This window comes from Macrobrachium nipponense, chromosome 18 (genome assembly GCF_015104395.2).
Source record: "Macrobrachium nipponense isolate FS-2020 chromosome 18, ASM1510439v2, whole genome shotgun sequence".
Lineage (NCBI taxonomy): Eukaryota > Metazoa > Arthropoda > Malacostraca > Decapoda > Palaemonidae > Macrobrachium > Macrobrachium nipponense.
Window position 1 is genome coordinate 31,313,169 of NC_087211.1, and position 25,000 is coordinate 31,338,168.

Below are 25,000 nucleotides of genomic sequence, written 5' to 3' on the forward strand. Positions count from 1 at the left end.
CTCCAGCAGGTCCTCTATCAAAGGCTTCACAATCTATGTTCCCGGATGGGGCAGTCTTGATGATAAGGTGTTTAATAGCTTTCACTGCAGCCTCTGCGTGTCCATTAGCCTGAGGGTAATGTGGAGAAGTGATGATGTGATTGAACTCCCCAGCGGTCGGCAAATTGCTTGAAGTCGTGGGCTGGAAAATGGGGGTCCTCCATCAGTTCGTAAGCGAAGTGGAACACCAACCTCGCGGAAGAAAACACAGAACATTCTTGTAACTCTGGCTGCAGTTGTGTCACGTCCACAGGGAACAACCACAGCCAGCCTGAAGTCTATCAGCAATAACAAGGAAGGATTTCCCTGCTACGTGGAAGAAGTCAGCTGACACACTTTCGAAGGGCCGGATGGATGGTCGTCACACATGTAAGGTTCTTGTTGCTGACTAGGGAGAAGCTGTTGCAGGCCTCACAGCTTTCTACTTTACTCTTGATATCTGCATTGATACCTGGCCAGAATACTGTCTGCATTGCACGACGTCGAGTAGCTTCAATCCCTCGATGGCTGTCGTGGAGTCGATCCCAAGGTGCGTCTACGGAGGGGCTGCAGGGATGACGATCCGGGGTCCATACAATACTAAACTCTCCATCCGCGTAAAGGTTGTCCCGCAGCTTCCAATACGGGAGGGCTGGAAGCTGGGAGATCATAGCGGTTGGTAGGAAAACCGTTGGAGACGTAGTGAACGAGACGACTGTAATCTTGATCCTGGGATGCGGCCCGTGCGGATTTTCTTGTAGAGACTTGTCTTCTTCGATGATGGGTCCTGTTGCCTGGTCGTGCGGAAGTGGCGGTGCTGGCAACGATACGCCTGACATTGCAGTCGAAGTAGTGCACTCCTCTTCATCTTCAGGTGTGGGGGGGCGATGGTTGGGGGAGGCGAGACAGGGCGTCTGGTATGCAAAGTTGTTTCCCTGCGTGCCATACTGCAGTGAAGATGTAGGGGGCCACTTTCATCTTGAGGCGTTGAAGGCGTGGATTCTCAATAGCATCCGAAAGTGTAGTGATTGAGAATTGGTATCAAGGGGCGATGGTCAGGTCATTAAGGTGAAATGTTGAAGTCCAGACAAGTATAGGCGGCACTTAGCTATAGCCCAAGTGACTGCAAGTAGCTCCAGCTCTATGGTGGCGTAGCGAGTCTCTGTATCCGTAGGAAACGAGAGCCACACTGGACGAGACGCATCTGACCTCGGCCGTTATCTTGAAGTAGGGCATAGCCGAGACCGTATAGGCGTGAGGCATCTGTTTGTAGAACCACAGGCGAGGCAGGATTGAAGGGTGCCAGGACAGGTGGTGAAGTCAGAGCTGTCTTGACTTTCTTAAATGGCTCGCTCATGGTGTCGGGCGTCCAGACGAATGGAGCGTTTGGGGCTCATAAGTGGACGTAGGGGCTGTGCTGCTGCTGCGATGTCTGGAGTGAGTTGGCAAGTTGATTGACGAGACCCATAAAACGGACCTGAACGTCTGTGACATTGGACGGTTGTAGGGAAGTCGCGTATAGCTGATACCTTGTCAGGGTCTGCTGCAATACCATCGGATATAAGACATAACCGCAAAAGTTAACTTTTAGGGGCGGCTACAGTAAATTTTTCCTTGTTGAGGGGAGATGCCATAACTGACGGCATCTGGTCAGCATTTGGTGCACGTGTTGTAGGTGGGAAGGGAGATCCTCGTCGGAAAGGAGGATGTCATCTACAACCTTCACACAGTTGGGAACACCTTGTAGTGCCATATCTCCACGGAGGCAGTATGCATCACCTGTTGCTGAAAATCCCATCGGGCCGCGACAGTGCTGGAACCTTCCATACGGAGTTATAAATGTAGTCAGGTGGCGGTCCTCTTCTGCCAACTCCATTTGCCAATAGCCTGCAGGGCATCCGCTGTGGTGAAGTACTTCGCAGTAGGAGAGATGTTGCGGACGGCGTCATGGGGTGTAGGTGAAGGGTGTGTAGGGCGGGCTACCTGAGGAATTTAGGTGGGTGTGATCCACAGTGATGCGCCACACCTTTGTCCTGGGTACCAAGACCATGGATGGCACCATTCAGAGGGTTTCGTCGCCTGCTGGTCTGATGATTCCTTTGTTGCACCAAGGAGTCAAGTTCTTCTTTCACTTGATCTCTGAGAGCAAACGGAATGGTCCTGGGTGTATGCACAGCGAATGGTGTAGCACCAGGTTTCAGGTGAATCCTCATCGAGGGCCTGCTATTTTCTTTAGTGGCTGGGTTTGTAGATCCTTCTTGGATATGAGGACGTCGCTGAAGTGCTGAAGAAAATAGTTCTTAATAGCTGCGGGCGATGTCATGGCAGAGGCAGAAAAACTGAGCGCATCTGTTGACATGTGTTACCTTGAGGATGGGCTTCGGGAATTCCAGCGACACTATGACGAGAGCTCGGCAATGTTTCACGGGAGAGGAGGGGAGTCTGGATATCCTCATGAACATGTTATGGTTGCTGAGCAAGACTTGTTGCCAAAGACAGTGTTGCCTGGAAGCATCCTACAGCGGTGTCATGGGGGATCCATCTGCTGTTACAACGTCTGTCATGGGTGGAGGTTCGAGCCTTGTCCGAGGTATGCGGAGTGCATCCAAATGTATGGTGCCAATCACTGTGATGTCTGCTCCTGTATCGGGATTAGCTGGAGTTGTGCTGATATATCGCCAAATGACAGAGAGACAGTGACTGGTGTGGGGGGACTTGCTACCCAAGTTGATCACCCCAAAACCAAAACGGACCAGCCTGGGGGATTTGAACTTATTAGGAGGAGGTGAAGGTTGAAGCTGTTTATACCCAGTCTGACTTTTGTCGGTCAGATCTGCACATCTTCTCAAAATGTCCCTGTTTCTGGCAGGTCTTGCACTGAGCTTCCTTAGCAGGGCATTTCTGAGTGCGGGGCCAGTGACCCGTGCGTCCGCAGTTATTGCATGATGCACCCGTGGCTGGGCATTGTCCGGAATCGTGCTTGCGAGAGCAATATTGACAAAGTCACTGTTTAGGAGACTGGTGAGAACGTTGGTCAGGAGATCGATGAGAAGTCCTCTTCTGTAGACGTGGTTCTTCTTGTATGTAGATACTGCATTGACCTGACTAGGGGAAGATGCAATGGCTGATGCAGTCGCACGTGTGAGATTCGTAGGAGCGGCAGCAGTGTCACGAACTCTGCGAGGGTAGATGAGGGTTGGAGGGGGATAAGGCGTTGTATTAACTCTTCGTCCTCTCACACCCATCAAAATTACCATCTGCAATTGCCAGTTCGGTGCAGGAGGTGGGGTTGCCAGTGCATAATCCACTTCATCAGCGAGATCCTTGAGGCGTGCGTAGTAGTCTGCAAACGATTCTCCGACAGCCTGTTTGCAGGACCAACAATTCCCTGGCGTCGTAAGGCTTCATTTCTGAGGCTGCGAAGTGCTTTTGCAGTGTATCCAACACCTCTGTAAGGGAAAGTGATGTGTTGGGAGGGATGCCCAGTGTATGCCGTAGCAGGCGCTGGACGTCCAGGGGAGGGAGATGCAAGTTCTCAGGTGAATCAGCTGGGAAGTTTGATGTAACCTATCAAGTCCAACTAATGCTGCATAATCCCTCAAAACGGAGTCTCCATTGACGAAACACTTGGAAAGTTGCATCTTTTTGTTGCAGAAGAGGTTGGGGGATGGACCGTAGGCTTGCTAGAAACTGTAGGTGTATGCTCTGAGCCAAGCCAGGGGTGGGGGAACAGGTGCAAAATGGAGGTGCAATCATGGGGTTAGGTTGCTGGGGTTGCGATGCCGCAATCTGTCCTGATAGCAAGGAGAAAAGAGACATGAACCGCTGGTTGTCTTCCTGTCTTGATTGCTCCATCTGTAGTCTGAAGTTCTGCTCCTCTTGTCGTCGTCGGTCTTGCTCTTTTGGCATGCTGGAAGTCTGCAGAAAGTGTATAAGATGAAGTATGTCATTATTCTGGTCTCCTGTCCTATTGGGAGTCAGGGGAGGAGGGAGAGTGGTGCTGGTATCTTCATCAGCAGTGGGGAGGTGCACAGGTACCTCGTCTCTCATCAGACCCTGCGTTTGATCCTCGGCCTGATCCGCTGTCTGCTCCTCTGTCTCATCCGCTGTCTGATCCATTAAATCAATTAGCTTTTCCTCTTGTTGAGCCATGTCGTGTTCGGTGTCGTAAGAGAGCTTGAGATCAGTAGAATGCCAGAAAAATATCCAAGTCGCTGTATGTAAGCGAAAGAAAGCACTTTGGATATTTTAAAAAATTAAAACAATGTTTGTCAGTGCGCTTGTGAAATAAGCGGCAGTCGGGTGGGGTGAGTGAGTGTTGCGAGCTAGCGACCAGAGGGGAGGCGGGAGGGGTGAGAGTGCCTCTGGGGGAGCGCCTCGGGCCTGCCTCAGTCACCATCGATGCATGACGAGGGGAGGATGTATGGTGGGGGCTCCCGAGAAGACAGGCGCTAGAGTTCAAATATCCTGAAAAAAGCTTGGCAAGGACACTAATATAATGCAACACTATAGCACACTGTCACTCTAACCCTGCACTGCACAAACACTGTATCACTCTTGGAGACACTGTAGTAAACTGTCGTTGATATCTTGAGTCACTGTAAGGAATCCAATGTGCGAGACGAGAAGAAAGCGGCAATGGCGGTCGTCTTCTTGGAGTCCATACGTGCGGTTACTCACTGCGCCATGTGTGGGATGCTGCCACATACATCCATGTGAGAAATGGAATGAAGGGGTGACAAATTAAATCCATAGGTTCTTTAAAATCTTGTAATGAAGATAAATAGACATCAAGACGACAGCAGCGGGAAGCAGGTCCACGCTTGTCACTACAATGACCACTGGACAGTGACTGACTATGCATATGGCGGGAAATAAAGGCAGTGTTGACACATCTAATTACATTGTTGCCACGATGCATACGAAATAGTGGTCTTACACTACTGCAACGAGAAATATATGGGAACATAAATATAATTCTTCTATAGAAATAATCAAGTAAATGTACAAAATGTTCATAAACTGTACGTAATTAATATACAGCATAACATTAAATATCTATACAATATGTATAACTGAATCACGAAATTTAGGAACGTGATAAATCCATAAATAAAGATACATGCCACGAAGGAAAAATAAACGGAGTAGGATTTGCGAGACCTTTCGACGTTAAACGTCCTTTACTGAGCAAATACTTACATAAATGAGGCAAAAGACAATACAAGAAGATTCGAATAACTGACAGATAGGGATTATAAAGAGATTAGTACCTAGAATCCGACACACCTGGAAGATGAGAAACCTTCCCAAACAAGCAAAAACAATGGGTGCAATTAAAGGTTTAAGACAATCATCTCAGATACAAGGACAAGACAATTAATGGATTATAGGTGACAGCTATTCAGAACTTGGTAAACAAAACCATATTCACAATACATGTCAGATATACATTACAACAAAGATAACTCTAAGGCAACTGATTTTTATTTAAGTCGGTAATTATATCTTTGAGGTCATTCTTAAACTGTTACAAATACAAGGGTCTAAATGTTGATGATATCTTAGGTGTTCTTTCTGTCGGTATTGATGTAAATGATTTACTCTCTAAATTAAATAACCAGGTACCATCGATTAAGTTAAATCTAGAATTAGAAAAAGACAATTACCCCCTTTTCTTAGATGTTTTGATACATAGAGAACCATTTCAATGTAAATTCAGTATTTTTAGGAAAACCGAACCAACAACAACTTACTATGTTCATTTCTTCTCAGGCCACCATCTTAACATAAAAATATAAATTTTTTTCTTCTATGTTTTTACGAGCATTGCACATTATCAGTCCACAATATTTGGATCAAGAAATTGAATACATAAGAAAAATATGGAAAGATTTATGCTATCCTTCACATATATTTGATATTTGTTATAATAAAGCCCACAAAAAGTTTTATAGCGTAAGTAACACGCAGAAATAAAATTCTAAGAACATTCTCAGTTTGCCTTATTTTAACGGATTTGAAACCATTAAATCATTGATAAAAGCTTTTAATGTCAACCTTGTTTTTTTTTTCCTTATAATAACACACTAAAAGGAAAAAAAAAATGTTAATAAAAATGGCCCCGAGAAAGCAACAACATAATATATAAAATTCCATGTATGGATTGTCCCTCATTTTATTTCAGACAGTCTAGCAAAGGCCTAGAAGTAAGGCTAAGCCAGCATAAATATTCTGTAAAAACTGGGCAAACATCTAATGCAATATTCATTCATTTAAGTGAAAACAACCACCGAATAAATTGGGTTGATAGTTCAGTAATTGCAAGGTCAAGAGATGTCTTATCACGAAATCTTTTAGAATCTGCTTTAATACAACTTACTTTTCATTGTAATTTCAATGTTAGTCGTGGCCTTTTTCATTTAGACCCTTGTATTTGTAACATGTTTAAGAATGACCTCAAAGATATAATTACTGACTTAAATAAAAATCAGTTGCCTTAGAGTTATCTTTGTTGTAATGTATATCTGACATGTATTGTGAATATGGTTTTGTTTACCAAATTCTGAATAGATGTCACCTATAATCCTTTAATTGTCTTGTCCTTGTATCTGAGATGATTGTCTTAAACCTTTAATTGCACCCATTGTTTACGCTTGTTTGGGAAGGTTTCTCATCTTCCAGGTGTGTCAGATTCTAGGTACTAATCTCTCTATAATCCCTATCTGTCAGTTTCTGCTCAGTAAAGGACGTTTAACGTCGAAAGGTCTCGCAGATCCTTCCTCGTTTATTTTTCCTTCATGGCATATATCTTTATTTATATATATATATATATATATATATATATATATATATATATATATATATATCGTATATATATATATATATATATATAGTATATATCATGTATATATATATATATATATATATATATATATATATATATATTATATATATATATATATATATATATATATATATATAAATATATATCCATTCAGGAAATCGCAGACAACCACATCAGAAGAATAATTTATTTGAGACGTTTCGCACATACAATGTGCATCTTCAGTCTGTTGAGATAAAAAACACATACTATTAGCATTCAATAATAGCAGGATTCTCAATATAGTAAAAAGACTAAAATTAACTTAAAATTGACACAAAGGACTAAAAATTGACAAGTAAAACTAAAAAGTAAAAAGTACAAATAAAAACCAAATACCAAGGCGCAAACAACCGTTAGTTGAGAAGGAAGGAGTAGAATGACTAGACTTGGGCAAGAAGTTAAAACGTTGACTATGCCAGATAAAGCGGAGAAGATGAAACTCCACTATTCAACGAGGGAACAAGACGTTTAATATTAATAATGACTCTAGATGGTTATGTAATCAGAGTCTTTAACCGAGCCTAAAATAGAGAAGTGTTGTTTCTTCACCTCTATCTTGCAATTGATTGCGTGGTTTTTTATGTTTGAGTCAGTTCGGCCTACTTAATTTTTGACCGGTCCTGAAACTAAAGCCCATGTGACTGCAGTATCTCATCTGCAGCAGCCTCCTAGTCGATCCAACGTAAATTCCGGGACATCCCGGGCGACGTAAATTTGTATACCACGTTGGATCGCATGAACTGCTGCAGACGATCTTTGAAGCAGAAAAAAGAGCCTATTTTGCATGGGTTGTTAGATATAAGTTTTATATTTAGAGACAGGGAATTTCACTTTCTATGATTCTAGTTAGGTGTTGTGAAAATTTGCTATTGTATATATATGGTATGGAGGCATACATTAGTTTCTTTGGTACGCCTATCATTGGAATGGGTGGTTTAAAATGCAAAGTTAAAAGTTTGTTAACAATATTAAAAATACATTCTTAGGGTACGAGTTTCATTGGAAAGATATTAGATAAAAATAATTCAATTTCTTTATGAAAGATATCCCAGTTTGATGAGTATTTTATTGCTCTATGAACCAGAGTGGAGATTGCTTAAGCTTAAAACTCTTTTGACAAGAACTATAAAAAATTATTAGAAAGTCCCGTAGTATGCTTTCTTTCTAAAAAACTGAAATGTAAAAATTGACTGATCCCTAGTTTATGTCAAATATCAAGAACGGTAATGAATTACCGTTTTCGAGTTCCACAGCAAAATTAATGTTAGGGTGTTTCAAATTAATAAACTGTAAAAATTGTAAAGCTTGCCATTCGTATCTAAAAAGGGAGAAGGTATCGTCCACGTACCTTCTGTAAAACAATGGTTTAAAAGAATTAGGACAAGAATTCAAAAATTCTTGTTCAAGACTAGACATAAAAAAATTTGCGAATAATGGACCCAAGGGAGAACCCATGGCCACACCATCTACCTGAGAATATAATTTATTGTTAAAAACAAAAGCTGAGTCGTGAACGGCAAGTTCTAGAAATTGCTTAAAAAGCAGCTTATTAAAACCATGAAATAAAAACTCTTCATTTGGAAATATTCTGCCAATTATGATGTTTATAGTTTCATTAATAGGGACATTCGTAAACAAACGACTCCACGTCAAAACTGGACCCATAAAGACGTTTCACCATCCTGTTTAGTTTTTATTTTGATCTTGAAACTCGTAACCGTTTTTCACATTGTATTGGTTAAAAGAAAACTCATTTAAAATAGGTACTAAAAATTTAGATATATTAAAAGATGGACTGTTGTATGCCGCCATAATTGGTCTAATAGGCAAACCAGGCTTATGAATTTTCGGTAGTCCGTAAAGAATGCTAAATGAAGAACCCGAGACAAAAAGTTTTGGTATGTATTTTCATCCAATATGTTTTCATTTTTTAGTTTCCCGAAGTTCATCCGCTTCAAACTCTATAAGTCCTGCCTTTATAGTACGGAGTTCTACAGAGATACGTTAAGGACACTTCTTCGCAAAGAGATTGATACAAAGCAGACCGCAATACAGAAGTCCATGAAATTCCTTTCACATTGTAGGCGGTTGTTACTTGACTGTAGTCGTCCGCTGCGACGAACGATTTTTTGAAGTTGCGATGTGAAACTCTCGTACTGCAGGATACTGTAAACCAGGTTCCATTAATCAGCCTGCAAGTGAAAATTATACTTGTCACAACAAGGGCAAAGTAAATTCAGACAACATCCAAATACGGGAGGGGAGAGAGCCATTTAGACCAGACTTAACCCACATGAATTCGCTGATATTTTGGAATTCAAAAGAGTCCGCTGTACAAACTTTTTTATCCATGGCATTAACAATGAGTGAACCTATCCAGGTCTATGAGGACTGTAAAAATATCCATAATTATAAAAAATAAACAGATATTCAATACGAATCCCAAAGAAAATTCGATATTACTGGTAGTAAGTTACTAGACAAAGAAGTGTGAAACGGAGCTATTTGTAAGATTGCCAGGCAACATAAGAGTCAAAGAGAAGATTAATCATGATTCTGTAGTTCTCTATGCTAACTGAAATTAAGTTGTGATAAAATCTGATCCTATGTGCCCTAACAAAAGTTTCATATTCAATTTTCTCGCGCGCATCCTCTGAGGTTAATTTTAAAAACTTTATTAATAGGTAGGAGATGCAACGAAAAAAACCCACTATGTAACTAATTTCTAAATAAACTTTGGGTTTTTCAAGAAAATGTGACATTTTCCCATGAATGTTTTACTTGAATTGTAATAGGCTAATGTTGCAAGTAAATATTTCACATATATATCTTGATACTTCTAAATGTCTATGAGGTTCAGAAAAATTAATTCATTTTGTTGTTAAAGAAATTCTATTTGCTTATTTTGTTATTAATTTTAAAATGATTGCAACTCCTTAGCTAAAGTTGCATTGCACACACCGATAGACACTTGTACCTAACGTCTGCCTTGCCCATGAGAAGTTCGGGCTAAGCATTCCTTTCTCCAGTCAATCTGTTTTGCAAGCAGAGACGACACACAGATGAAGCCTGTGTAAGCAGATTATTGAGGTTAAAAGGAACAAATGCTGATACGGCAATGATGACGTCGTCACTTGGCAGGAGATTGCTCTCAGCCAGCTAAGAGTTACGTTACTTGCTGTAATAAATACGACTTAGGATAATTTTTTTGTTTTTTAATACTCGACCCACATGAGAAGAATGTCTGAAAAAAAACAGTACCAAAATTGAACAATATATTAGTTTCATGTTGGAAAACTGCATGATTATGTTAAATTAAATATTCCTTATTCAAACTAATGGAAAAGGTTTCCATACAAATTCTATATATATTATTAGCCCTGTATAAGATTCATATAGGATTATTTCATAGATAACATTTTCACTTCTAGACTTCCTGACTTTAAAAATCTCTTTTATTTATTTTATTTATTTGATTTATTTCTTTATTTATTTTATTATTATTTTTTTTTTTTTATTTTTTTTTTTTTTCATTTGACTACGAATATAAATCACCGGGACAGACAATATGTCAGTAGGTTTTTGATATGTGTTTGAACTTTTAGCTATTTGTCCTTACTAAACAGCGTTAAGTTAGAGTTCAAATCTTTACGGATATATTTTGGATATTTAATGGTTACGTTTTGCTTATTGATATTATCGTGATTCCTTTTTTATTATTATAATTTGTAACCCTTCCGACTTCTTACAGAGTGTATTATATTGACTCCACTTGTATCATATTTTTTATTTTCTGTTTTATTTTATTTAGTTTATATATATATATATATATCTTTGATAATTAATGGTTGGCTGTTATATGTGGGAAAAGTGTTCTAGCGGTCGTACCGTATAAGGCTACTTGCGGCATCAATTCTATAGATACAAGATATAAATGATAAAAGGTATTTAAAACGCGAGAACCGCTATAATCCAGTTCGGATCCAATATCACGAGTTGTAATCTGTAAGACATTGACACTTTCTGATTTATCTCTTATTCTACCAAACCGATTGACTCTGGGCGATAAAATATATTACTGGTTTTCTTAATGGATAGGAATTCACACAACGTGTTACGGAGATTATTATTTTGATTTACGCCACCCGAGTCAGATTATCATGTGTTGAATTTCATGTTTACTGATTTTAGCACTCATAAATATTCGTAACGCACTCAATTGCGGTGTTTTGTTTTTAGTGCTATTAATTCTATAATAACGTGTCAAGGAACTATTAACACTAAGAAGTGTTTATTCCCTCTGTCAGACTCGTAATTCTGTTAATAATTCTACGTATATTCTTTCAAGGATTGATTTGGCACAGGATAGGCTCCTAAAACTGACAGGGTGTCTTAGTGTGTCCCTTGTTTTCATGACACGTGATACAATCAGTTATGTGCTTTTATATCTGTAAGCTTTGTAGGCCAGTAAAACATGGATTTGGCTTTCTGTGACATAGTAGGAACCCTGGATGACGGAATGCAACCAGTTTATGACGATTGGTATGAAAGAGATTATTACTACTACCTGGTCTTAGTCATCTGCTGTGTTCTTCGGGTTTTCCTCGTCACAGACCTACATATAATATTACATTTGATTACATTATTATTTCTGATACACATACTTTAAATGTACTTTTGCTTTAGGGTTTCTGCTCGAAGTGTTTATTGGTTTCTTACCGTGATGTTTCCGTTCGAATGTTTATTGTTTTTTGCTTAGCTGCTGACCTGTTTCCGTTCGAAGTTTTATTGGTTTGCTTACGCGCCCGTCGTTTCAAGTATTGTTTTGTGTTTATTGTTTTGCTTATCACTGTTGACACTTGCTTTGTCAGTTTGTAACAGTTCTGCGCTCCAACCCAGATATTCAATGGTCGCGATCTCTTGGGTTAAGGAATTTTCTTGTTTAGATACGGTTTTAACAATAGGCACGGATGTTTTCTATATCTTTTAGTCTAATTAATGGTTCTTTGCTGTATGGTGCGGGGATTGCGGGATAATGCGTCAGCTATGATATTTGCTTTCCCAGGTAGATATCTTATCTTGGCTCCAAAGACCTGAATGATCATTTGTCACCGATTCCTTTTGGACTGTGATTAAAGCCTTTGAAAAAAAACTCGGTAAAGGATCATGTTCAGTAAGGACTTTATCAGGATAGCCATAGATTATGAACTTAAAATGTACTAGTGAGTTAACGATAACTAGCCCTTCCTTGCCTATTACTGTATATTTACTTTCAGAGGGCTTTAGTTTACATGAATAAAAAGCTATAGGAAAGAACTGTTTATCATATTGCTGAAGTAGTATCCCTCTTACACCCCTTGGTCTGAGGCGTCTGTTGCAATAAAAAAAAAAAAATTCCTTATTTAAAATCAGGGATTTTTAAGTTAGGTGAGCTGCATTATTCCGCTTTTAAGATATCGAACGCCTGTTGATGCTTTTTAGACCTTAATAAATCTACGCTCTTCTTCGTAAGATCTGTTAAGGAGCTGTCATGATTGAAGAGTTACATATTTACATACGATTGTATACCCACTACAGCGCAAAAGTGCTGTATCCCCCTTTTACGTTAATAAGTACCGGAAAGTTATGAATAGCCGACACCTTACCATGGACTACTTTTAAGACCTTGACTAGACACATAAAACCTAGATAAACATGTTCGGTTTTTAAAAACTCACATTTAGATATTTTACTCTGAGATTATTTGTCTTTGTCTCTGTAGCACTAGCTCTAGTTTGTGTGAATGTACTTCTAAGGTATTAGAAAAGATTACAAGATCATCCATATAGGCATGTAGGGTATCCCCTAAAAATCTCCAAACACTATATTGTAATTGGGGTGCAACGTAAGCCGGAGGCATACGTAAAAATTGATAATGTCCCCTGAGTGTGCTGAAAACGGTGTATGAGTTACAATCACTTAGGTAATGGTATCTGGTAAAAGCTTTTAAAGTAAGTCCAAGCTGGTGAAAAATTTATTCTAACCTAACAGAGATAAGATGTCGTCGGTACATGGCACTGGAAACTATCGGGAGTCGTTTCCTTGTTTAAGTGACAGAAATCTACGCAGATACGCCAAGTCCGATCTTTTATGACATGACGTTTGAGGGAAAAATTATATGGGCTATTTGATTTCCTAATGACTCCTATTACTAACATTTTTCAACTTCGTCAGTTATCTCTATTTTGAAATTTCATTGAGAATCTATACGAAGGTACGTAAATAGCTTTGTTTCCTTAGACCGTGTTTTGTGTTAAATTACATCCGTTTTTTTTTTTTTTTCAGAGATCACTCGCTATTGGAGAAACTTCCTGGTATTCAGATAAAGATAAAAAAAATTTTCTGCTGAATCACCTCTGCTTGAATGACTTTACGGATATTACTTTAGATAGATTATCAGAGAGATTCATCTACGACTGGTTGGGCGGGATTAAAAATTAGCAACAATAAGAAAAAATGCGATATTTATATGTATAGGTTTTTGTGGATTACTATATTTAACTTGTTGCAGCTAGTCAACCGTGTCTAGAGCTTTGTTCGCGGAAATCGTTATATTTCAGAGTGTCGGGAAGGATTAAAATTTCAGATCCCAGCAAAGTCTTTTTACACGCACTAAGACATTCGAGGGTGGCATGCTTTCTCGAGATTTTGCGTGCAAAGTGCGACTCGCGGTTGTGGGAGAATTCTGTTGGGTCATTTGAACAATGTTACGATTTATGAGACAAATGTATAGTTCCTTTATATAAGTTATTATTTGATTAACTGTCTCATTTTTGTTCAAACGGATTTTAATATGTTTGAAAGTTTATAGGATTTTCCTTTGATAAACACGCCTTATTTTGCAGGATGTAAGATAATATTTTGTGTATCCCTAGATGGATCTTACAATTACACTAGATACAGATCAATGTTTTTTATAACTATAGAGGTATCTGTAAGCGCTCGCTTATCCGGACTTCTCATTAGGGAAGTTCGAACAACAGACGGTGAGTCCGTTAAATACAGGATATTACGTTGTACTATAGGAATAAAACAAGATATTCTAATTTTTACGGCGCGTACAGTCGGGCTTTATCCACCACTACTTATAATAACTTACGTATTAAAAAAAAACGAAAACCTGCTCTGATTACTTTATACGGTCGTGTGTTTCATAGGAAAAATCCTTTTTAATTCAAAAAGATATCGGTATGTATGATCTAACATCGCTTTTCCCCACTCTGCTAGAGTCGCTTATTGTGTGGAATTTGCTTTGCTTTGAAAACTTCGGCAGTTTTGACTAACCTTGACCGCTTGACTAGGTGACACATCACCGAGTTTGCTTGTTTGATTCTGAACGGGCTACTGTTTTCTATTTCTTTTTTGTAATAATTAGGATCCTTCTCTTTATTACCATCGGCAAACGTATTGTGTGTTTTAGCATTATGTTGCTGGTTACGTATAAAGCAATGAATGACGAACTATTAGGAACTGAGCGATTACTAATAAGACAAGTTATCACTACTGCATTCAATATTAACTGTTTGTACTTCATTCTTTGCTAAAATTTGAAATAGTGAGGGATCCTGGTCAGCGCATTTAGCCTGATGAAAGTTTTTTACAGACATGTTATTCCTTGCAATCCAGCCCATATTTTTAAAGTTAAGTTGAGTCATTGAGGTTCGATATTTTATATAACTCAAAAACTCAGGGCTAAAACTGCGATCGGGACTTTGCAAGGAGCATTTATTGTCATGACCTGAAATAGTGTTACCTCTAATTTTATATGATTTGTACGGGTGTTCCACTTGTTTTTTTGTGTGTTTTCTAATCACTACGGTGCTTAACGACCCTATCCATGCATCTGTATAAATACAGACGTCCACTGCGTAAAAGCATATTCACTGTTTTAATATGATTTGTTACGTAAGGGATTATAATCACCCAAAATGATAAAATTAACATAGTATATGATTATGATATTTCAGTAGAACTTCAGGAAACAGACTCAAAGATAAAAACTCGCAGTAGCGAAATCTCAATGATGTAGATAATTTCTGTAAAAAAATAAAAAAAAGTAAGATTAAGAATGTCTCGTAACTTCAGCCACAGGAATAACGAAATTCGACCTGCAAAGGAAACACTCAAAGTTACTCCAAATGAATAAAAAATTGTACTTAGCTTGCTTTTGTGGGAAGTCACGGCGTTCCGATAACGACACACGGCCTTGGTCCTCCTTCTCTATTTAGCGGATGACCTGGTTTGGCTTCAGTTTCCCCCGTGCGCGTTGTTTCGATGATTCGAGCCCTTGAAAGATCCGATGCTGCAGACGCGTTCGGTTTGTTTCTTGGAGTGCCGGAAACGCTCACTAACGATGTTTTCTGAATGATTCTAATGAGAGACGAAGCTTGCCTGCGTTTGTCGTAGGAAAAAAGGACTAACGTCGGTTTTGTTTGTCTTGAAGTTATTCAATACTAACGATGATACTAGTTGCTTGAAGAATCTGTTTTGCTTTCGCGTCGTTGAAACGTCTTATTGTTTTCTGAGTCGCTCATAACGATGATACTAGGTGCTTTGATTATCTGCTGCTTCGTCGTCGTGCTCTTAGGATACATAATTTATATTCTGGTTTTTTATTTCGTAGGAAGTTCTTCTGGTACGCTGGCCACCAATATTAGGGCTTTTGCCTTGTATGATAAGGCGCCCTATGAGGTAAGTTAGACTAGCGAATAATCTTACGCTAAGTCGGTTGGTATTGCACTTCCATCTTCAATGGAGTGTCGGGGTTTGTAGATCACTTACGAAGTCGTATTATCTTGTTGTTTATTACGACGATGTGTAAACTCATGGTGAGGAGGGTTCTTGTAGAAAACACTAAGTATAAAAATAGATATATTCTTGAAGTTTTACATGCTGTAGATCAGATATGATTGTACAAGTCTTTCTATGACGATAGCTTGAGCGCTTCTGCCAATGATGATGGCTAATCCTATTCCTCTACATGATAAAGCTTAGGTAAAGAGGTACAGGTCTTCTAATGTCGATAGCTAACTCTGTTCTCCCCGTCTACCATCTCTGTTACAAGTTATGAAGGAACAGACAGTAGTTCGAAACATATGAACATACATACAAATGACATAGTTTCATACGAACACACAATCAAATGAGACACGCTACAGATCAAGTAGGCGGTAGTTGTCCTCAAGCAGGGAGCTTGGACTAATGTTTATAAACATTGAATGACTACAGGTGACGGCATGTTATCTTAGCCTACTTTATTGTATACGTCATCTTTAGCGTCTCTAGTCTGATCACATTCCTGCAAGCAATCTGGTTGACCTCTTTAGTTTTAGACTTTTATATATATGGATAACATTCCATATTTTTTATTATGTAAACACTTACATATATATATATATATATATATATATATATATATATATATATATATATATATATATATTAAATCTATATATATATATATATATATATATATATATATATATATTATATTTATATATATATATATATATATATATATATATATATATATATATATATATATATATATACCACACATCAAAGGGTACTATAGTAGGCAGGAGAAGGGCGCAGGAACATATACACATCCATTTGATACATTTATTGTCAACGCGTTTCTTGACCCATGTCACATCATCAGGACATCTATATAAAAAAGGAATCCGAGCACATAATTAAAAGAAACATATATAAAGCATAAGAAAACTTAAAATGGAAACTAAGTTAAACTTAAATACTGAATCACACTTAAATACATTTACACATTAAAAACCAAGAAAGCTTAAAATGATCCTTAAAAAACTAAATTCAATAAAAGAAAAAATAAAGGTAAAAACGAACTTAAAATGAAGAGCAAGGCGCACCTCTCAAAATGACAGAGACAAACGCACTAAAAGAATACACAAGAACAGAAAAAGAATGCGGACAAATATAACAAACAAGCTAGTTATGCTATGGACAGGGGAAACAGCCGATGATTGGCAATTTAACGTAGGTACAATTCTCTTTATTAGCAGACTTTCCAAGAGAAGCAGTTCTCCAGGTTCCTTGACTTGGCCAATTATTTTAAAGTTGTCATATTTGATCGATGTCTTGCAACTTCTAGCGTGCGATCTTATATTGGAAAGTTCGGGATTAGACAATCTGCAGCCCGTGCGATAACTCACGCCCATGTGAGAATCGGCCCTGACCTTGAGGAGACGCCGAGTCGAACCAACGTAATTCCCGGAACTACATCCGGGGCACTTGTACTCATATACGACGCCCGACGTCATCAAAGGACAGAGCCGATCCTTGAGGGAAACAAAGAGCCAATAGTTTTAGGATTTTTTTGGAATTAATTTTATATTTAGAGCACCAATATGATTCTCACATGGGCGTGAGTTATCGCACGGGCTGCAGATTGTCTAATCCCGAACTTTCCAATATAAGATCGCACGCTAGAAGTTGCAAGACATCGATCAAATATGACAACGTTAAATTGCCAATCATCGGCTGTTCCCCTGTTCATAGCATAACTAGCTTGTTTTGTTTATATTTGTCCGCCTTCTTTTTCTGTTATTGTGTATTCTTTTAGTGCGTTTGTCTCTGTCATTTTGAGAGGTGCGCCTTGCTCTTCATTTTAAGTTCGTTTTACCTTTATTTTTCTTTTATTGAATTTAGTTTTTTTAAGATCATTTTAAGCTTTCTTGGTTTTTAATGTGTAATGTATTTAAGTGATTCAGTATTTAAGTTTTAACTTAGTTTCCATTTTAAGTTTTCTTTATGCTTTATATATGTTTCTTTTAATTATGTGCTCGGATTCCTTTTTATATAGATGTCCTGATGATGTGACCAGGGTCAAGAAACGCGTTGACAATAAATGTATCAAATGGATGTGTATATGTTCCTGCACCCTTCTCCTGCCTTATATAGATATATATATATATATATATATATATATGATATATATATATATATATATATATATATATATATATATATATATATAAATAAAATATTATATATATATATATATATATATATATATATATATATATATATATCTACGTACATATATGTATATATATATATATATATTATATATATATAATACATACTATATACATATATACATATATTTATATATGTATATATATATATATATATATATATATATATATATATATATATATATATATATATTATATATCAATGGAAATGGGGGAACCTCGAATTAGACAAGATAACACAGAGCGAGAGAGAGAGAGAGAGAGAGAGAGAGAGAGAGATAGAGGAGAGAGAGAGAGAGAGATAGAGAGAGAGAGAGAGTGCTGGGAGATTTACTACTAAGATATAAATCTTTTACTTCCCCAATAAATCACATCTCATGTGTGAGCACGGCAGCCGAGGACTTATTCCATTACTTTTCTTCTAAGGAAGAGTTGAAAATCCATTCGTAATAAGAATACCAAGTTCCTTCACTTGATTTAATTTATGTGGCATTGCTGTTGTTTCAGTTCGGAATTCCTTTGGCCTCGCGAGACTCTGTACTAAAAGATATCTGCATGAAAGCACACCCAAGGAGGTTAGGGTTAGTGCCGTCAGTGAACCTCGCGCTTTGAACTGTAGACCATACCTAAGATTGTTTTCAGGGTCCCTTCGACCCCTAGCTGCGACCCCTTTCATTTCTTTTACTGAACATCCGTTCGTGCTCCCTTTCTTCCTCCATCTTGCTTTCCACCCTCTCCTAACAGTTGTTTCATAGTGCAGCTACGAGATTTTCCTCCTGTTATACCTTTGAATGATCTCATGGGTCCCAGTGCATGGACATTGGCCTAATGTTTATATATTCCTGTTAATATATTACAAACATCTGTCTCGAAAAACATTCGCAGTTACCAAACTACTTCCTCCTATTACACCTTTTCAAACTATGTATCTTTCTTCTTTTCAGTGCTGAATGACCTCATGGGTCCCACTGTATGGACATTGGCCTAAGGTATTATATTCCTATCCATATATTGCAAATATCTGTCTAAAAAACCTTAGCAGTTACCAAACTACTACATTCACGCAAACAAACCCTTCTTTAGTTGTGATTCACTTGACCTTCCTACTATAATGTCACTCTCTACTCGACTCCCTAGCATTTTCCAGCAATTCCTCCCTGCTTGACTCGGCATTCCAGAATTAGACACCCTATGGCACCCATCAGCTTCATTCTTTTGTGCCTTTTGTTATCCTGCTTTTGTTTTTCAGACCCTTAGCAGTTTCGTAGTATTTCCTTGGCTCCATTGTACAATTTTTCTGTAACTTTAACTACACAGCAACGGGATGCTTCTTTTGTATTCCGTTTCCCGTAATTAGTTAAGAAAACATAATTGTTTGTAATATTTTACCTTACTAATATTTAACCAGAACATTGGTTACGTAATAGCATTCTCGAAAGTCATACTCTTACACACATTTCATTCATAGTATATTCTCTCGTCTCACATTATAATCCTACTTTTGACGTTTTCTTTGTCCAATTATTTTTTCAATATTGATATTTTACTGTTTACAAAACGGTATACATTAGATGCACATATCGACGGGCTAGTTTTATGACATACTAATTATTCTCTAATTTTGTAAATGATTAAAATTTATTTTCGAAGCTCTTAAATATCAAAAGTTTTGGCCAACTAAGAAATATATATAATCTCAAAAGAAAATTTGCATAATGATATCTTTTGAAATTAATATATAATCTCAGAGAAAATTTACATAATGACATCTTTTTGAAATTTATTTCTAATAATAAGTTGCACGAAGATTCCTCTCGTTTTTAATTCACGTCCATAAACGTTATATACGTGCAGAGCAAAATTCCTAACACAAACAGCAGCAGCAAATACGTTTATATTTCTTGAAGCATTGATTGGACAACTGCGCAGGCGTAAGGGAGGGCAAATACTACGAAAAGGAACCGTGTTTGCATATAATTAGATCCATATCGGAAATCACGAAAAAAAAGATTGACTTAGCTAAATATTTCCGATTTGCAGAGGATAGTTTAATGAATAATTCCTGATCAAAGTTTGGATTTCCCAGATAAAGGCACTTCAAAGGTTAGCAGTGTTTACAGTTCTCCACCCTCGAATTCACATAGGCTTTAATAGTTAAGGAGTTAAAAGCCCATGTAAAAGTATACAAGAACCTTGAATATATACTTCCGTAGATTTCTGAATTTAGTTTAAAAAAATAAACGGGGTTTCTGGATATAATATTAGCACTTTGAAATACGTTCATATTGCAGTCAAAAGGCTATAAAACCGTTTTAAGCTTATTACATGTGGAGTAAATCTTTTTTATTTAAAGAAAGACATTACAAATTCTACAGTGCACACAATTATACACATTTTTCAAATCATCACAAAAGGATAAAAGGATTTTGTTCATGTAATCTTAGCATATAGATACACATTTAACTTAGTCAATTTCCGATCCCAAAGGATACAAAGTAATTGTAAGCTTATTATGTGTCGAGTAGATTTTATGTTTTTTTTTAATATTACAAAATCTACAGTATATAAATCTGTACATTTTAGTAGTGATTACAAAAGAATAAACGATTATATAAATAAAATATTAGCATATGGAGATACATTTTTCTTGGTTGGTTTAAAATCCCAAAGGAGTATATTTTTGTTCGAAGAATATTACAATTTCTACAGTACACACAACTGTATATTTTTGCAGTCATTACAAAAGAATAAACGGGTTTTTAGTTATGATATTAACACAAGCAGGTACGTCTTGCTTGGCATTTTGCATTCAGTGAAGGTATGAAATATTTTCATGCTTATTATATGTGGTGTAAATTTTTTTACGAATAATATTACAAATTCTACAGTACATACAACTGTTCGTATATTTTTTGTAGGGACTACAAAAGAATAAACGGGTTTCTTATATATAATATTAGGACATGCAGGTTACGTTTTGCCTGCTAATTTTGCATTCAGCAAATATATGTAATGGCTTTATGTGTATTATATGTGGAATAAATTTTAAGTTTTAAGGAAAATATATTTAATATTAACATAAACAGATACGTTTAACTAGATGAATTTGCAGTCCGAAATATATAATATAACTTTATGCCCAGTAGATATTCGGTCGATTTTTATTTTTCAAGGTCTAAATATTTCTAATTCGATAATCATACACAAAAGTCCATAATGTTTGTTCATAGCGAAAAGAAAGCACAGCTTTCCATCAAATAGCAACAATAATAGAGTAGACACTTTGGCATGCAATGGCTTGCAATTATGCTAAACCTCATTAACTAAACACAAACCCTTAATTCAATAATTACCTCCATTCATATTTATCTGATATGTTCAAACACCAATTTTAATGAACATTAATAATGTACACGATCGCGCTGATATTACTGCGTTAGAAATTACTGGGAGTATAATATCACTCTCTCGATTTCCATCTCCGTGTGATGTATCATTCGTTCTCGGGAGATTAATTAATGTAATTCGGAACAGATCCTTGACTTAGTTCTGACAATCTTCAAATCCCCTTAAATGCGTTGAAGGAATCAGGACGTTACTTTGGAAATTATTGAATGAAGACTGTGGCGATTAAGCCACCTTTACACTTTCTAGCAAGGTAACTCGTAGAATAATTCTCTGACAAAAAATAGGGACGATAATTCAGAATCTGTGGAAGGATACGCATGCTTGAATAGGTAGGGATAGATAGCCAATTAGTATTGTTTGGGTTGGGGGGGGGGGGGGGGGGGGGGTTACAGTGTAGGGTTCTGGGTCGCATCCTGCCACCTTAGGAGTCCATCACTTTTCCCACTATGTGCGCTGTTTCTAGGAGCACACTCTTGTGCATGAGTCCTGGAGGTACTTCAGTCCTAGTTTTTATTATTGTTATTTTTATTATTATTCAGAAAATGAACCCCTTTTCATATGGAACAAGCCCACAGAAGCTATTATCTTGAAAGTCGAATCTTCCAAAGAATATGATATTCATCTGAAAGAACTGACAGAATGTAAATGGAAATATAAGAAGAAGAGATCAGTCATTAGGAAAAAAATAAACAAATTAATAAATAAATAGATAAACAAGTAAATTATTAGAATGCAAGGAGAATGTTTTCTTCTCTTGAACTCTTGAGGATGCCTGCTACTTACTGATGACGGATATAGCAGCCACGATGTAGAAAAAATATTATGCATAGACATCTTGATGAATATACGAGATTCCCGGTTATGGAACCGCGTATCATAACGACGCTGAGATGGAATAATGTCCAGTGTCCCAGATTATCCTTACTTGTATACTGTCAATGCTCGTGTGATGCGGAACAACTTTGCATTTCTAAGTGATGCTGAAGACTTGGGAATTCGGATCGTTTGCAACTAAAGCTATATGGACGAGGCTTATCACTTAGTCTCAGTAAGGATAAAAGGAGAGGAATCAGTCATGCAACTGCACATACCTGCAAACTTAGCAGGAACCACTGCAACTCTATCGTGTCACCCCTTCCCCACTTCATCATCAGTTAATTAGACAAATATAACCCCCAACTACAATAGACTGAAGGTGTTGGATGTAAAAGCAGTGATACCTACTGTGAAGCAGTGCACGTGAAGTTGCTTAAACAGACACTGTAAACAGTGAAGAAATCACGCTTCTGTTCAGTTAATGCAATGACCAAAATCTCTGATGAGAATGGAAATGTATCATTTCTGTAAACTGCCCCAAAATGATTTTACGTTCCAACTATACTATGCGATAGGGATATAGAGATATAGTCGAGTTTGCCCCGACACACTTTCAACAATCTCCATAATGGCACTCTGTAAACATTGGACTCAGTTTCTGTTTCACTTGAATTTATTTCAATGAGAGGGTATCCTATGATTCCCTGATACGAAAAAGAAAAAAAAATACAATAGGGTTTAGAAGCTCGACGTTTTTGTCACAATCGTAATACCTTTTAGGGAGAAGAGTTTTATTGTGTTTTACTGTTTTTCGTAAGGATTCGAAATATTTGTATTGGCAGCGTTGATAGCATTTTTTTTTCGAAATGTTCTTTTTTTGAAAACATACCCAGGAAAGTATATCTAGAGCTGTTTACGTATGAGATCGAATCCATTGTACAAATAAACTGGAGCACAGAGGCTTATGCTCCTCTAAGATAACAACTCCAAGCTACTCCAATCTTTATACTGGAATGTCTTGGTAGACGATAGAGAAAACAGAAAGGAAATTGAGAAAGTTGTTTATTTTATATGCACGTTTATGTATGTATGTATGTATGTATGTATGTATGTATGTATGTATGTATGTATGTATGTATGTATGTATGTATGTATTGGGGATAAAAGTAGCCCAGGATCATTGTAAATATAGTGATCCTTCTACCTATATATATTGTTGTACTGGGATGCTAATATTCTACATTTTATCATAATTCTGGCATGATGAGTACTATGATATACAATATCATGATGTAGTTTCGATACAGTGATGCCATTTTTACGTATATATCGATCTTTTTTCATTAGTTCCTACTATAACATTCAAAACGGAAAGTGGAGACAGAAAAAAAAACATCCTTTCCGGATACAGAAAGTGGATAAATAAAAAAGTCCTTTACGGTTTCACTAATAAACGTCTCTTCATATCAAAGTGCAATATCTTTTGATATGATGAGATTTTTACTACTAATGGATCCGAAGAGAACTACTTTTTTTTAATCTATCCACTTTCTGTATCCGAAAAGGATTTTTTTTTCTATTTTATGTATTTATTTCTCCATTTTCCGTTCTTAGTTCATGGTAGGAACTAATATAAAAAGGCCAAAAATATCTCCAACCGCCATCCACAACGTAAAAACATCATCACTACATCGCAACTAAATCATGATATTGTATTTCAAAGAAAAGTCATAACCATATAAGTCAGTAAAATGGTTAAGTAAATCCACAGAAGTATGCTTTTTTGGTTTTGTTATTTAAAATATATATACAGATGTATATATTTTAAATAACAAAAGTAAACACGCATACTGCTGTGGATTTACTATCCCAATACTGTATTTGATAGTATTCATAATGTCAGGATTTGGATAAAATATAACTTTAAAAGTAGGTAGAAGAATCACTGTATTCACAATCGGCCTGGGTTACCATTATCCCAGCCCGAGGATGTCTGGTAGCTCCAGACGAAAGCTCGCTTTAAGAAAGAGAGAGAGAGAGAGAGAGAGAGAGAGAGAGAGAGAGAGAATCATGACCTCTATAGGCGCTCTACTAGCCTGTTTAAGTAGCACGGAAAAAGCCGCTATTCGCAAAATAGAGAAGAATCTCTACAACTGCAACGCTCCCTGAAGTAGCCATTACTTTTAATAAAGTATGGTAGAGAGAGGGTCTTCTTCCTAAGTACAATAATAATAATAATAATTGATGTATATTAAAATTACACAATTCAATCCATAAATTGCATTATTTGTAAAATTTAAAATCCTTTTCACTTTTATAAATATATATATATATATATATATATATATATATATATATATATATATATACTAAATTAAAATTAAAAGTAAGAGAAGTTTGAACAAAGCATACCTAATTGTTCCAGTGTTTTGGCTGCTTTAATTGATTTAACTGACATAGCCTACCCTCATGAATTCAAAATAACAGACTAATCCATAACTAAAGACATTTATTGTATTTGTATGTAGTCGAAATTCTTATTTCTATTCCGTCCTTCCTTCCCTCGCAATTTTCTTCATCGCCTCTTGTCTTCCTCTTTCCTCTTTTTCTGACCAAACAAAGAAGGAAGAAGAAACATTCCGCAATGCAGTTAGAGTGAGTTTATCCTTGTGTTTACCCTCCTGCTTGCCTCAGTATCCTCGTTAAATATTCCGTTTCGGAAGCGAATTTCGACAAACAAAATATTCCCTGATAAAGTATTCTTAGTCTAGTAGTATTTCAGGGCACAAGCATTTTATAGGTAAAGCTGATCCTTTTC